Here is a 17,061-nt window from a genome sequence, read left to right on the forward strand (position 1 = left end):
CAATTCTGCCATAAATACAAAACAAATTAAATAAATAAATAAATAAATCACAGATGTGCAATTCCAGAAAGAGCAACCAAGCAGATTATTACTTAAAGCCAGGGTAGTCAATGATTCCCCTTTGTTTCAACAGGAGGATGTGACTGCTACCAGACTCACTGGCCTCAGATCGCTTCTCTGTGCCCCCACCTGCATGTAAGACACTGAGAGCTGTTGTCTCCTTGTGACACAGGCAGTGAGCAGGAAAGCACCCAGCATGGATTATAATCTGCCCTCTAGTGAGTAATACAGTTAGCATTTGGCAGCGTCATTAACATTATTTGTGCAATATATAATTACGTATGCATTATACAACTGCTTCATTTTGCAGTGGTGATACTGCTCATGCTTTACACCTTTGTAAGCGGCTCTGTAGTATAATCCATGGACTGAGCATCTAGGATAGATATCTGTTACAGTACCTTGATTTTCACACAACCCTCGAGGTCCTTTGTCCATAGCTCATGGCACCATGGCAGAATCTCTCAACAGCATACCACGTCAGCGCTCCAGTGCCCCCTGACAACCTCTGCTGAAATAGTTGGGAAGACCTTCCATAGCTGCTCCAAACACCACTCCTCCTCTAGGTCCTGCATTGAGAGCCTTGGTCCTGCGTTTTGTCTATGATGTGCCCTCTTCTTATAGCAGAAAAGGGAGGAGTTGTGCAAGGACTGGCCAAGTCAGCTGCTGTATGGGGCATGCTCTGGCCTTGTGTTTCATCCACCATCATCAGCACAAGCTTCAGCTTCTCCCCTAGGGCTGTGGGAACCTCCATCCTCCAACAGTCAGTTCATTCCTGCAAATCAAGCTTTGTTGTCCTTGTTACATTATTTATCTATCCTATCACCTAGAAAATGCATTTTGATAGAGACAGGTATGGAACAATCTGTTCTTACACGAGTATTTCCACCAAAACAAGACTTCTAGGATTCATCTCTCTGTATTTAAAATGCAAAGATTCAAAGAAGCTTTTATTGCCACACTTTCACTTCTCAATAATTATGCCTTAACTGTTCTAAAAGTCCGCATTATAATTTGCCGTATATTTGAGGGATTAGGATAGAGAAAAATCCACCTTCCTTTTGCTTGGTAAGTTAAGAACTTTTATTTCTAATGCTGCTTTTTAAATGCAGCTGCGTGGTAGCGTTCTCCCCACATTTGTAAATAGGTAAATACTAGCAGGGGATGTGTGAAAGGAAAGAAAAAAGGGAAGAATAAGATTAAAGAGAGATGAGATCACTGGGGTGAAGAAAAGTGCCATAGCAAGCTCCACACAGCAAGTTAGATAGCAAACATAGTCAGGTAAGGAAGAAAAGAGATCAGGCACCGAACTCAGTTTTTATTGTATTAAATTTGAAACACCACATCTCTTTGCTCCCATGAGAGAAGTTTATATGATCTCTAAGTTCTTTCACATTGTACTTCTGTAAGAGCCATTTGCAGCCGTACTCCCTACGGTTCACGAGGCCTGAAACCGAGGCAAATTCTTGCAGCATGCCATCAGTCACAGTGCACTCACCCACTGATGGTCTGAACGCTTCCTGCAGCAGCTTCGGAGATGACGACTGACATTTGCAACCCCTGCGAGAAGGCCTGTTTACAAATGAGAAATTCTGATGCCTGATATTCCAGGCAGCACTAAGTGTTAGATCTTCTTTCTCGACGTCATTACTCATTTGCAGGTGTTAGGTATTTCATTATTTAAGGGTAGGGAGAAAAAGCAGACAATAAGTATTCATAAAACGTTAGACGTTCTCCAAAGGGCTGTTTGAGTTAATACAGCCCATAAAGCTCTCACTTTTACTGGGCTTGAAAATGATAGTTATTCAAAGGAAATTATGTCACTACTTAAAATATTTTACCAGAAGAAACTGCTTAGCACCAAAATCTTCAACCACTAGGAATGAAACTGTAGTTTCCACTACATTACAGCCTTCTGACAGAAAAAAAATAATCTCCCCATCCTGGGTCAAGAATATGAACGCTATTTTTGGCTGGGATCTGACTGCAGTGGTGTGCCCTGCTTGGTGATTATCCATGCTGTTAACTCTCCAAAATCTAGCCTGATTCACCTGAATACGCATTGACATAAGGTCAGCTGAAGGCTGAAGCCATTTAAGTCGTTCCTGTTCCTGCTAAGGTGAGGATACAAAGACAGAATCAAAACAGCTGGGTTTGGCTGTAGAATGGGTTCCAGCTCCTGCTAGACTGTTGGGTCTGTGACAAACGCTTGCATAGCACATTTGTTTGAAGTCTACAGATCAAAGTCACTGCACAAAGCATGCTGTTGCTTATACCTTTGTGAAGCTCCCAAGACAGTGAAAACAGCCTAACAGCCAATGCCAGAGGAAGAGTAACTCTCCGAGACATCTGAGAACAATGGATGTATTTTAGGATTTTGCAGTGACATAAATGCAACATATTTTATCTGTATAGCTTTTCAGTAATAGAAAGAATTGTTCACCTCCAAGAGAAAGATCTTGGCTATTTGTACACATATATATTAAAATAAGATGATCAAATTAAAAGAACCAAAGTATCCCATTGCTGTCTATGTTTCTAACCTCCCAGAATAGGGTCAGAAGTAAACCATGCCGCATAGCATATTAGCTAATTAAAAAGGGTGGAAAAATATCATTTGCACTGTATAGTTCGTTTTTACTAGGAGTACGAATGGGGACAATCCAACAGAGTTTCTTTATCTGCTATTATAAAATGCTTCTGAACTAGCAAATAAATCCTACAGCAGAGAATATTTTTGGCATGTCTGTTCAAGTATGCAGTCACGATTGCTGGTGACCAACTGGTAGTGATACAGCTGCCAGTTTGCCTTTGTGACTTCTGCTGGATCCATCAATGCAGCCATTCTGGAGGTCCCAGATGTTTGGTCTAACAGCTCACAAGCCTCGCGTGTTGCAAGCCCTCACCCCTCAGAAAGCCCGTGCTTGTTCCTGTAAAGACAAAGTAGGTATTTCTTTCAATAACATTCACTTGTCATTAGAAAAATATCCTAATTATGAATTCAAAAGTGACAGATTGTGAGATTCGGTTTGCAAAGATGATGTCACTGGTGGGGAATTGGTGGGTAACCTGCAATTACCTCTTTGAATAAAGACATCAGTGTTGTATCTCGAGAAATAATGGCTAATGATATGTCTTCCAAAAGGAAATAGCGTTATTAATTACCTTACTGTGAACATACCACTTATTGACAGCTTTGAAGGCCATTCATCCAATTAAGTATAATGACTAAAAGCTTCGTTTGGCCTTCATGGTTATACAGATGGGCTAAGAACAGAGAGCAAGATCCTGATTTCATTTATAACCTTCATAAATATTCAGAGAAAGTCACAAACACCCACGGAGCCACCCCAGTTTCTATCGCTGTGATTAGAGTCAGACTGTGGCAGGTAATGATGGTATAGAAAGGGCTGTAAACCGATACTTCTAATACCTTGAAGACTTATTGTTGTGCAATAATGCAATCTGTCATCTCTTCTGATTGTTACTAAGCACTTTGCTTCCAAGCACTTTCCTATCAGCATTTAGGGGGGTTTTCTTTCCAAAACTATCATCCAGTCCTGCATGCACTTCAGAGACAGACGATTTAGTTGCAACCACAGCCCTATCTGAGTTACTTCTAGCTTAAAAAAAAAAAAAAAAAAAAAAAAAGACAACAAAAACCAGAACAATCTTTGGAAATATTTTAGAATTTTCATAAGTATTATTTCTCTCTCAGATAAATCAAACAATCATTCTAAAAACCATTCGTTCATATTACACTTTGCCTCAGTTTCAAGGATCTGCTTCTGATTTTATTCAAACAATAATGTAAGTGGAATAACGCACAGATCTTCTTTGGATTTTCTTTCTTGCAAGGAAGAACAGAGAAAAAAAACCCTCAGACATAAAGGATCATTTCTATGAACCCATCTAGGCATCTCTACACTCCTCATTAACATGCCATTTTGCTGATTAATTATTTTAATGGTTGGCAAGACAAATCTTAGTGCACAGCACAGCTAACGTGCCTCTAAGATAACAGTGCAGATATGAACGTCGCTTTTGCCATCACAGCCTTTCATCTTTGAACAGCAACAGGTTGCTAATGATACGTGGTTATCTTTTCCACATTTTGGAACATCAAAAATGCTGACAGACTGAGGTGGCAACAGTTTGTAAGCACTCAGGTAGAACATCAAAGGCCTCACTAACGGTTTAGTACACACCAGCAGGAGCAACAGTTTTAGATCTACCTGTAGCACCAATCTAATCACTTCGAAATCTGATGCTGACGCTCATATGACATCCGAGAAATGCTTTTTTGTTTGATGGAAAGCAAGAAGATGGCCAAATGGCAAAGCAACTGCAAGTACTTTGTTTCTACACAGAACTGAAAAGCAACGGGGCTCACAACCTTGTAACAGCTGACATTGGAGAATAACTTAATGCTGCCAACAGGTCTTGGGAGAATGCAGAATTATATGTAAATACATCAAGTAAATGTTTTTAAGTGGTAGGTCTTCACCTTGTGCAAACACATTGCAGTAGCAGTATTTATCAAAAGGGTGCACGATGCGACGAAGTCAGATCCACTGTTGATGTAGGGGCATTCAGTCTGAATTGCAATGAGCGCAGCACGGACAATAAGAACCCACCTTCTTCAAGGCGATGACTGTGAACAGGCCAGAAATGACTGCTTTATAGGTGAGCCTCACATATGAGGATGCTGAACTGTGGAAATACATACCTCCGTCTGAGGAAAGCCATCTTCCCCAGGACAAGGTGATTTTTTGAACTTGAACCTGCAGAATATTGAGCTTTTCTTTCTGTATTGCCATATTTCTATCAATATAATTAAGGGCTGATACTCTGGCAGGCACTGCCTTCCTGCAAGATGGACAGAGATCCCAGGGATAAGTCTCCCCTGCTTTTTCTGGCTGCTCTTCAAAATTAACTTCTGGCCTCCACATTTCCCAAGGTAGGGCAGCCATTTATGCTACCAGGAAAGTTGGACATAGGGATGGTCAATGTGCAGATAAAACACAAATGGAGCAGATGGCTCTGAAGTGAGATCCTGAGGTTGGTGCAGAATTACCCGGCAGGTGCTTCAGCGCCATGCAGTGCCATAAGGCTGATCCCACAGTAAGGCCTCAAACCCCTGATCAGCCGGGGTAGAGATTCAGGTTCAGCTGTAGAGCTGAAATTCAGCTTTCTGTTGTGTTTTCTTAGGGTTACAGTTGGTTGAGAGCTGAAAAACTCAGCAGGACTGGGCCCCAAGGCAAACAAACACCTGCAAATCCCCAGAAGCTGTGGATCCTCCATCCCTCAAGTGCTCAAGGCGAGGTTGGATGGGGCCTTGAGCAGCTTGGTCTGGTTGGAGGACTCCCTGCCCATGGCACGAGGTTAGGATTGGATGGACTTTAAGGTTGGGCTTCCAACCCAAGCCATTCTCTGATTCTGTGAGTTACTGTCCTATCCTCAGCTTTTTTCATTCAAGAAATTTAGCAAAGTTCACACCAGAACTGGCATGAGTTGGCAGATACAAATCCCAAGCATCTTGGCAAAAAATCCAACAGGAAAAGGTCACCTGACTTCATGACATGTATGACAAGCAAAACTGTCTTTTGATTTTGCACTCAGTTGCAAGTCAATAACCACACATAATGAGGAAAAAGGTCCAAAAATGCGTAAAAACATTAAGAGAGCTACTCTAGAGATAGAAATTTGGTAAGGAAGCTCAAGCAAAGGTCATTCAACAGAAACAAAAAACAATGCCTGTTCCCAGAAAGTAAACAAAAGATATTTTCTAATTAAAGTATTTAATCATGTCAACTATCATAATAAATAAAAAATACCTAAAAAGATCTGATTTCTCTATAGCATCCTAATTCAGGACGCCGTTTTCTAAACATTTAACTCAAATAGCAGAAACAGCAGCACTGATTGATTTCACATGCCCTTTTCTGTTATTAAGGATAATTGTGAATACAAGCATTTTCAGGAGTGTAACATCAAGTTTGTGGACACATGATAAAATTTAGAACGCTTTCTACAGTACAAAAAGAAAAGAGTATAATAACATTTTACCTTCCACAGACTGCAGTATTAAGGCAAGGTTTATGTCGACTTTCAATTTCTTAAACCAAGTCACACACCATCAAAGTGCCTCTGTAGCAAAAAAGGATGAATACTTGAAGTTAACAGAAAATATCACAAATGTCAATGTGCATGAAAAATAATCATTGATAACAGTGACCCTACCATAGAAAAATGACTCAACCCAGTGCTTAAGTGCAAAAGCTTCTACCATAAATAAAGTCAGAAGCAAAGCATAGGAGGAAGAATCACATTTCATGATATAATGCACAGCATGTTACACACCCATGGTGCGAAGACCTGCCCCACTTTCAGTCATACGTTCCTTACAGACCACAGTAACACTGTCCTGCCAACCCTGGGTACCATTAAGTAATTTGGGGCCGGCAGTATTTTAGAAAGGATAATGCAATACTTGTGCTCCTGTAATTTACACCAGTTGCCAGTCTATCTATTTATCATTCATGACAGGTATTAAAGTGGAATTGGGACAAGAGCGTATAAACTGTATCTCAATAAATTATGTCTACTGTCTCATTGAGACAGAAATGAAAATTAAAGAAGAGATACAACATAATAAAAAAAGGGATGTTCTGTTTAATATTCTTCCCATTAATGTTCTTGCCGTAAGAAAATCTGCCAGTGGAGTCAATGAGAGATTATCTTGAGCAGGGCCTCAGCACATTAAAAGATAAATCATATATAGCTGATGCAAGTCATGGGGGCGGGGGAGATGTGATGGCTTTCTCCATCCTTTAGTACAGGCCACACTGACTAAGGTGAGAAGCAAAAGCAAGTAATACCCCTTTATCCAAACAAGGACAAAACAGGAAAAATCTGTGTGTGTAATGAAAGAATTAATTATATATAAAAGCAGCATAAGGCTACACGTTATTTCAGCCCAGTCAATCAAAACGCCATCTTAAGCACCCCAGTACTGTCCTCACACTCACTTGCATTATGAATAATCTGCAGTTGTTGCAAAAAAAAACTTCTCCACTGAATCCTTGAAATCTCTATAGCTGTACACAAAGTGTGTGGTGCCAATCAACTATTTCTAAAGCAAATCTAGAGAAACAGAAGTGGTGTAATTTACATGCAACAGGGAGCATATATGTTACTCGATTATCAAAACTTCTATTCCAGAGCTGGCTGGTACCCATGGGACCGCCATTTACAAGCCTCATTCAGAGACGTATCAACAGTTAGAGCCGATTAGGTACGGGAGAACATTGTAGAACATTCACAGTTCATATAACCTGGTATAACAACTGCCAAACTCGATACTACCTTGCTTTCAGAAGAACAATTCGCCCCTTTATACATCAAACAGCAATTTTCTTAACTGCAGCAATTTTGCATGTGATGATAAATTCTGGTGGAAATTAGCCCGGTAGTTTCTCTGAAAAAGTAATGCTAAGAAACTGCCTAAGCTTATCGGTGCATCTTTTTCAAGATTCATGTATGATTTAAATAGCTAAATCAGCTGAAATTTATTTGGAAAAACTGGACCTCTCGATACTTGCAGTCCTCTGCCTGGATTAGTCTCACTGCAGTGTGCAGGATTTACCATGACTACTTATAACCACTGATTGAATCACTGACAGACAAGGTATTTTTCCCAAGTAAAGTGCTCTGTAGGGCTTAAGAAATACATATATTGGCAACCGAATGTAGAAAGGGAATGCACATACATGTAAAGAAAGGTCATTGTTAGCTGAAGTGTAACAGATCTAGTCCATATTAATCTATACTGACTTGATGAAAATCCATGACTTCACCGAATTTTGGATCGACTCCTAACAATTGCAGATCCCAGCCAAATATAACAAACTCTCACTATGGTGATTTTCAGATTGGCCCATTTGGGATAATATGCTTTATAAAAACGTAGGCTGTAAAACTCATGAGTTCTTTCTAGCTTAAATAGCTCCAAGGAACTAGATCAACTGCAATTTGAACTCTGGTTTACATAAGCTTTAATGATATTTTGAAGTATCATAATAAATCCTCAATTTTTTAATTATTGTACATTAAGTACCCTAAGTCTCCCTGAGAAAAAAATGTAAGTCCAGAAAAACCAAATAATGAAGTCTATTGCAAAAGGAGATTTGTTCTTCCCTTTTTGTTTTGCTTTCCTTGTGTGAAAATATTGTGTCTTTTTGAACCACGAGTTTTGCTTCAGTTCAGTGACTTGGGATTTTAAACATAAGTTACAAGTTATAGCCTAAGCCTGTATCAGTTTACTTTATGGGAGTTCAGAGCGGTTCAATAATGATAGATTCACGATAATATGTAAGGATTAAAAATATTTAATGACCACTGATACTGTGGCCAAATTCTGCTCTTTTAAACCAAGATAAAGTGCTTTTTACTTATTTTCATTCAATATTATGAAAACCAAGATTTTGCTTATATGGAAATCAGAGCACAGTTCATGCCCTTCTCAAGCTTTGTTCACATCTTCCCCCATCCAGCTTTTGGTTTTTTTTTTTGTCTTCTGGTTTCTGCTTCAGCAAGCTCTGGACTGGACTCCACAGCTAGGGAAGTTGGGAACTTCCCTGGTTTGAGTCTGGTGTTGGACTTCTTACACTGAGTACCTTCTGTTTTGTTTTCCATTTGCCCACAGTAAAGTCATGTGGCTGAGGGTAACTACTGAAAATGACAGTTTAAAAAAAATAAGTATTTTTATATTTGTTTTATATACTAAAAACTGTTATTTCTAATCTTATCGTGATCCATTCAGTTATTTAAAATCTAGAAATATTCAAGGAAGTCAAGCTACTGAGATAGAAGTCCTGGCCAAACATCTGCATTAACCTGTCTCAAGCCAGGTTTTGACAACACTATCCTTTTTATATTGCACAACAATATAGTCAGTCAGTATATCAGATAGTCTCACCCAACATGGGCACAGACGACCAAGAGGCAGAGCGGAATGCTTTCCAAATGGGAGATGTTACTGATGGAAGGGAGAGCTTGCAGCAGGAGGTCACCTGCAAGTGGTGGGAGGCAGAGCAGATATCTCGGGGGCTAAACTTCATCAAAAGATGAGAGCTGATCTTGGAGAGGGATGGAATTTAGGGTTTAGAATTCAGTTCCTTCATCAGTGATTCAATGAAATTTGAATAATATTTACAACAGCAGCATTGCATGACATCTTTTTCCTTCACCCAGAAAAGAAGAGTCAAGTAGGTTTTTGGCAAATTCACTACCTGACTTCCTCACAAAACATCCAAGTAAACACAACCTGACCTCAAATGCACTAGCTTTTCTGGGAACCACTGTTTGGCATCAACTCATGCTTTCTTGTACTTTTCCAATTATCTGAAGGAAAAGATAAAGAAAAAATAAAGATAAGTGAAGATTTTGGCAAAAAAAAAAAAAAAAAAAAACTTAATCGTGATGGCATTTGGTTTAAATACTAACACAGAATCAGTAAAATCGGCTCTGTCTTAGTGGGTCACCTCTTGTCCCTCGATGGGAATTTTTTCTACATTCAGAGGTACTGCCTAAATGTTCTACCTGTGAAACCAATACAGTGCTGCAAGGCATCAAATCCCTCCAAAGCCCTGTGTTGAGTCTGCTGCCTTCACCAAAGTGATATATTCCTGAAAGAAGGGTTTCCCTTTTGAGTTACTGATGTAAAAATGAGCATTTCTACCAGCACTGCATCCTCCACTGTATTGACTAAGGGAGAAATCAAAGACATTTCAGGGTGGTTTTTCTCTTGTATTTCTACTTGCACAACCTCTCAGAGCCTAATGGAGACATGAGGCTGTAACTCAACACATGATTTCGCATAATTGGACCCATCTTAGGTTGCAGTCTTCTAGTATTGCTAGCCCTGGAGTCTGACCTTGCTTTTAAAAATTAAAAGTTTACTTTGCTAAAATGTCTCCTTCTCAACTTCAGTGTTAGATTCAAAACAATGCCAGAGCAGCTGGTAATGACAAAAGTGAGCAAACAACAGTGTGCTAGTCAAACTCTTTCATACTCTGACACCATGTTAAACATAAGGGGATTTAGGAACAGTTTGTGATTTAGACGTGCTTTGACATAGGGGATGATACTAGGGAAGATAGATGTTTTAAATCAAATTCTACTTAAGATAAGTGTGGCATACCAAGAAGCTACTTGACTCCTGAATTTAAGAAGTACACTTAAATACACACGAGTGTATCTGGAAAATATGTTCAATGAGCTATGATATTAGTAAAGAAAATAGAATGGTGTATTGCACAAGCACATTGTATTACTGCTCTTCAGTTAATGCTCACAGCTTGCAAAAATGAACATTCTATCCTGGTTTGAAGCCAAACTGAAAGTACAGCTGCACCAGCACCTGAGAGTATTCCAATAGTTGAAGAGAAAGCTTATTCAGAACAGATGCTGTGCAAATCAATATATCCAGCTGCTTACCTGTGTGCCACGGGAGGGGTAGGGTTCAGAAAGAAGACTGATGCTGCAGCCATCTCCCAGAGATCTTGGCTTACAAGCACATTTTTGGTGTAACTTTACCATTAGAAAAACCAAAATATTTCCTTCCTACGGAACAGGATTTGTACTCAGCCCTAAATTTTCCTTTGTCAACAAAGCCAATAGCTACTTTGAAAACAGGTGTGGTAAGGGTCTGCTGCACTGGATCTAAGATAGATATCAAAGTTTGAGAAAAAAAGAAAAGAAAAAAGAAAAGAAAAAAGAAAAGAAAAAAGAAAAGAAAAAAGAAAAGAAAAAAGAAAAGAAAAAAGAAAAGAAAGAAGAAAAGAAAAAAGAAAAGAAAAAAGAAAAGGGTTATTGAGAATTCCATAACTTTCCATTTAGTAAAAGCCTATAGACAAAACAGAAGCCCACATCACAAGTGAGATTTGGGGCTGTTGGCAGATACCCTGCCATCTTTCCTCAGAGGCAGCAATAGACAGCGAAAACTCCAGAGCCACATCTAAAATAAAGAGATTTCATGCTGGAGGGAAGCACGGGGTTCAGTTTTCCAATGGTCTAAATAATTAATATCCAGCAGTTGAGAGATGGCCAGCTTGCTCCAAGGTTGTCAGACTGACCCAGCTCCCCCCATACCACTCCTAGGTTAGTGATGGGAAAAAAAGGTGAAATCCTGGAAATTTTTATCAGTGATGCTCTTACCCCTCAGTGTTAAAAAGCACCACTTTGCATTTGGGCTTGCAGTGAGTATTTCAGCTGGGCAGTAGTGCGCTCATATCTCTTCCCAGCAACCCTTTAGGGTGAAGAAAACAGGGGAAGGTATTTCCTAGGACATCAAAACACATTGCAACAAGTGCTCCTGCATGATGATTTCCATTTCACAATAAATAAATAAATAAATGTTTTGATTGTAGAAAGAACTTTACCAGCGTAATGTGCCTCCTCCGGAGCTGCATCACTCCCCATTTCCATGGCAGTCCTCCAACAAAGCACTGACTCCATTGGCCTTTGGTCAGATTAAAACCCCACAGTCTGTCTTTTGAAGCTGAGTCAAAGGAAGAATCAAATAAAGCAGTGAAAGATTTATTATTTTCCATATCTGTGAATTTCCCTTTGGGTAAATATGTATATATATACATATATATGTATAAAAGCAAGGGCTCGTAATTCAAGTAGCTTGTCTGGAGGAAAGATTTGTGTACTCTTTTGCCAGGCACTTGAAAAATTTGAGAAATCTGTTCCCATTTGTGTTCACAGCACCCAGCACACTCCTGAAGTGTGACGCTTAGCACAGGCAGCCAGCTATTGCCTCCTGAATAAGTCACTGGTTATTGCTTCTTATGCCTGCCACAGCAAAACAGCACGCTCATTCCTCACCTTTTATATACCAAGTGAGATGCTGTTCCCATCTGCAGCTACCCTGTATGCTACTTGTATTTGATCAATCGAAAAACTGTCCTATTTCCCCTCTTTCTGAAATCAGCATTTCACTTTGTTACCTGAATGCGTAACTCCCAGTTGGTAAAGATCATTATTGCTGAATGGATTTCTCCTACTTCATTGTTTCTCAACACCTTACAGCCCTGGGGTTTTGAAAGGTGCTGTTTGTGAGAGGGGCTTTGGTTAGGTTTTTCCACAGAAATATTCTTTTCTCCAACACTAACACTAGCTTTTAGTTATTAATACACATATTCAACTGCAAAGCACAGCTATATACTCTGCTACATCAGTTGCATTTTGCATATGCAAAATGAGGGTGGTGACGCACTGAACAGGTTGCCCAAGGAGGCTGTGGATGCCCCATCCCTGGAGGCATTCAAGGCCAGGCTGGATGTGGCTCTGGGCAGCCTGGGCTGCTGGTTGGCGACCCTGCACATAGCAGGGGGTTGAAACTCAATGATCATTGTGGTCCTTTTCAACCCAGGCCATTCTATGATATGCTTCTTAGAAGGATATGGGGAAAGGAATATACAATTTTTTAACCTTTTCACCCCCAAACCCAGCAACTTTTCAGACAAGTTAATGTCTCGCATGACATTATCAATAAGAGCTACAAGTTTAATGCTCTTTAGATAAGACATTGAACAACTTATGCATACTAAGCTCAAGCAGGAAACGCACAGCTTCAAGTACTTGCAGATGAAAAGCATCCCGCCTATTCCATCCTGATGGATATGCATTTGGAAATCCATCTATTTGCTTCCCTTCCCCTAAGATCAGAGAGACAACGTAGCTCCAAACCCTCACCCGCACTCACAAGCTCTGTTCCCACCTTGACATTCCATCACTGAGTTTGCTCTGTTCAGGCTTGTACTCATCCTCCCAAAGCTCAAGATAGTTTTCAAACGAGCCTTCAGAAACTTGCTGTGATCCCAGTTTTGGCAGACAGCCCTTGTCACATACTTCCTTACTTTGGTCAGAAGTCCCCATCCCAAACAGCCAAAAAGTGGAGAAGAGGAGCAGCCTCCAAACATGGAGAGCCGCGCTGCTTTCTGGAGGAGTTCAGCACATCGGCACGCATAAGAATGAAGAGAACTGGAACAAGTGTTAAATAATGCTCCAAATAGAATGTGGCGAAATGATCAGAACTTCAAACTACTACAGAAAATTGTGAAAGGGATTAAAAAAAAAAAAAACAAAACTGAGAGGTCATTTCTAAATATACCCCTATCACGCGTGGCTCTAGCAACAAAAGGATGCTTCAACTCTCTGAAATCATTTCCAATGAAACAAAGTTTAAGCCTAAGTCCTTACCATAACATTTTGTTTATTAAGAGCTAGTCAATTTATGCCATCAAAAACGAACAACGAGGTTTTTCAATCACACTGGACACCGACTTGTAGGAAAAGCCATTTTCAGTATCCATCAACCGAATCTTAAGGCAAATCACATAATTCTTTTGCTCTTAATGAAGACCATTTTATTCCTCCCTGCTGCTGTTGGATGCTGCTTTCAGGTGGTCTCTCAAAATCCATGCAATTTTGTAGTATTCTGTGCGTGGATTATGAGGAAGCCAATTACAAGAAGGTCTCAAACTTCAGTAACATTAATCAAGTGATGTGTATTGCAGCCAACAATAATCAGGCCCGTAACAAATTAAAAAATAGCTATTTACACAAGTCTTTAAATGGGAAAGCGTAAGAAATATCAAATTCTGGAAATACACAAAGCTGGCACTCACACGCCAGGTACTTCATACACACAAGTCAAGACCACATTTCTCATTGGGTCAATGTTTTCTTCCATATCCATAGCACACAGCACCCTGTTGGAATACCATTCCCATTCTCTTGTCCTCCATGTTATAAAGAAATGAAAGTGAATTTGATGCTCACCTGTTTGATAAAGGAGTGCTTGAGGCTATACGCCCAAGTGTAGCTGCATTGCTGTTCCACACAAAGCTTTGAGCCATTTTATTGATTTGTTTTTAGTTTTGACTTTAAATTGCTTTCTGTGACACGAGTTTAATACCTTCATTTACAACAACATGTAAACCCTCCTGAAAAACAGTGTACTGAAGAATGCTTATTGAAATGCTATTGCTATGCAGGAGACTTTTCTTTTAACAAAACAATTGCCATTTTGTACATCGTGCTTCCATTCTCTTTAATCACCAAGTAATCCACAGGTAGCAAAATATAAGTATATTTAAGCTATGAATTGTAAGTTTATGTCATAAGCTTCTTTAGTGGGAAAAACTTCTTATTAGGGAAAAGAAATCACTCATATCTGGAGAGCTGGGAGCAGTTCTCCAAGGATGCCATGAGGCTCCTGGTTTTTTACACAAACCTCTGGCCTCAAAGAGGCAGATTTTCATAACGTGTTGTAGAAGCCCTTGGCAAATGACATAATATTCATTACATTTAAATGGAGACGCTCAATGTTTTCTGTAAAGATGTCCCAGGGAGTCAATTTTCAAGGAATTCATAATGTAAGCAACGAGTTATTGGAGAAGGAGACATTCATCACCTCGGAAGGCCCCAAATGAATCATTTAGAGAAAGAGGTGACATGACACATTTCAGCATTCTCCTTGTGGTCTCCACGAGGCCCTGTGCCAGACACACACCTCAATAACAAGAGAGGCAACCTGGGCAGCCATGTGCTGCAGGCACCACATTTCCTCCGGCACTTTCTACTTTCCAATGGAAACGCTTAGTTTAATCCTTAAAGTTAATGCTACAACGTCAGAAGGACAGAGGGAGCAGAGGTGACAAGAGCCTGAAGCACTTGGCTTCTGCCTGACATCTGCCTCACACCTAACGGTAACTAATCCATCTGTTAAACTCCCATTTTCTTTTTTTTTCCTGGGTTTCACCCTGACACTGATCCTGCTTGCAAAGGAGAAGTGAACAAAGCATCCTATTACAAAAAGGATCTGCCACATGCCGGGCAAAAAGATCCCTTAAAATCAGAATCCTGTCCTACCAACTTCAGCTTTCTGTTGCTGGGTTGTTTCTGTATCGCGGGATTTTTTTCTCCTTTTTTTTTCTCTCTTTTTTTTTTCTTTCCCTCCTATTACAACAGTGAAATCTACCCAACATTCCTTCTACTTGGTCCCTCTTCATCACACAGCAGATATTTAGAACCATAGACTTATAGAATCATGAGTTGAAAGGGGCATTTAAAGGCCAACTGGTCCAACCCTCCCATTCAATGAACAGGGACACCCACAGCTCCATCAGGTGCTCAGAGCCCCATCCAGCCTGACCTTGGGTGTCCCCAGGGAACAACCACATAGCAACCATCACATCTCCCACTTCTAAGGCTGAAGGAAAGGACCATCCCAAAGAAGTTCCTTCCCTTTGAAATGTTGGGCTTTGTTTAAATATTGAATGCGCCCAGGAGATTTTTAAGAAGCTTACTTTTAAACTTGCCAGCATTTAGCTATGGAGAGTACTTATCTGTCGTGAATATCAAAGGCTGATCTATGTTGCCACATGGACTGCTGCCTGAGCCGCATTAGAAGCATGGTCAGCAGGTTGAGGGAGTGATCTGGATGGGGCTCTGAGGACCTGATGGAGCTGCAGACATCCGTGTTCACTGCAGGGGAGTTGGACCCACTAGCCTTTAAAGATCTCTTCCAACTCAAACAATTATACGATTCTATGCTATAAAAACCCATTGTAAACACACTACAAAAATCTCCACAGAGCAGACACTGGTACACAGGATGGAATGTACTGATACTTACATAAGCACTGCACAGACAATGTCCTCACTTGGACTATGCTGAGCATGGTAGCTTTCCATCATCACTACTCAATATACAGAGCAGACAAGAGAGTTATAGCTTCCTTTAAAAGATAGTCTTACTCCTCTCCCACAAAACGGCACTAATACAAAATAATCCAATGTTTAATTTATTAATGTGGAATGAGAGATGAGATTTGTTTTTCATCATCATTATTTATAGCTTTACTAACGCGTCCATTGTTATACAAAAGGGCAACGTATCCCAAGTGAGCTTCAACCAGAGCTTGCACAGCACTCCCCTAACAACAGATTAAACAAAATAAGAAAATGAAATCCTGACTTTTAGTCTGTATGTTTCCATAAAGAATTAACTCAATGAGTTAATATGTATATATCTGAAGAGAGACAAATTGTTTTTAATGGTCCCTCTTTGTTTACGTCTATCCATTGCTTTTCAACCGCTAGCCTATATTTAAAATATCCTTGAAAAACGGTTATCATGGATTAGAAATGTTAAATAGTGAGAACTTGAAAACCAAGTCCATGCTGGGGAAATAGGAAGCTACCTAATCAAGCTGGCATCTTACACCGTCAATAGAAGTAAGGTTGGTATCATCTAAGCAACACAGAAATCACACTGGATCCATTTTCAAATGGGTGTAGGACCTGAGAATGAAGTTACCATCTGTGAATTACAGATAGAAACTGGTTTTCAATATGCAGCACAGTGCTTCCAGAAACCTCCCTTCCTCCTCCATCCTCGTTCTTGGTTCGCTCACCCATTAGGAAAGCTGCAAAGCCAGGAAGGCATGGGGTAACATAGGTGATGGAGACCTGCAGAACCAAGCATGTGTAAGTACACATACATCTCCAAATTTGACTGATTTGCAACAACCATCCTGTTTCATGATGCCTGCAAGGGAAGAACCCCTTCTAAGTCTCCTGTCAAGCCCATAGTAATATGACAAAGGACTCTGCCACGCTGCCAGTGCAAGGAAAGGAACTGCATCCAAGCAAAATTCAAGCCTCCTCAAGGGACTCGCTCAATTACACCTAAAATTCTCCTCCTGAGCATCTGCTATCCTAACAACTACTGAAGAGATTGCAGGGAGGCTTCCTTTGTTGGCTGCCCAGTATTTATCATTCAGTCAGAACCACCCTTAAGGAAACAGCATTCTCTAAGGTTGAGACTCTCAAAAGCATGGTTCTTACAAACACATATGGAAGTGGAACTTAGAAGTTACATTTTTCTGCAAGTGTTGATTAATATCACAATTCAAACCATAC

General features: G+C 40.1%; 1 long non-coding RNA gene across 1 annotated transcript; it reads right to left on the reverse strand.

Annotated features, from left to right (window-relative positions):
• Positions 1–117: 117 nt before the first annotated feature.
• LOC121113361 lies at positions 118–12,374 on the reverse strand. Its single transcript, XR_005860896.1, has 3 exons — positions 11,505–12,374; positions 6,130–6,210; positions 118–2,990 (listed from the first exon to the last, which is right to left on the reverse strand). It is a non-coding gene; the product is annotated as an uncharacterized LOC121113361 (long non-coding RNA).
• Positions 12,375–17,061: the final 4,687 nt, after the last annotated feature.

Source organism: Gallus gallus, chromosome 6 (genome assembly GCF_016699485.2).
Source record: "Gallus gallus isolate bGalGal1 chromosome 6, bGalGal1.mat.broiler.GRCg7b, whole genome shotgun sequence".
NCBI lineage: Eukaryota > Metazoa > Chordata > Aves > Galliformes > Phasianidae > Gallus > Gallus gallus.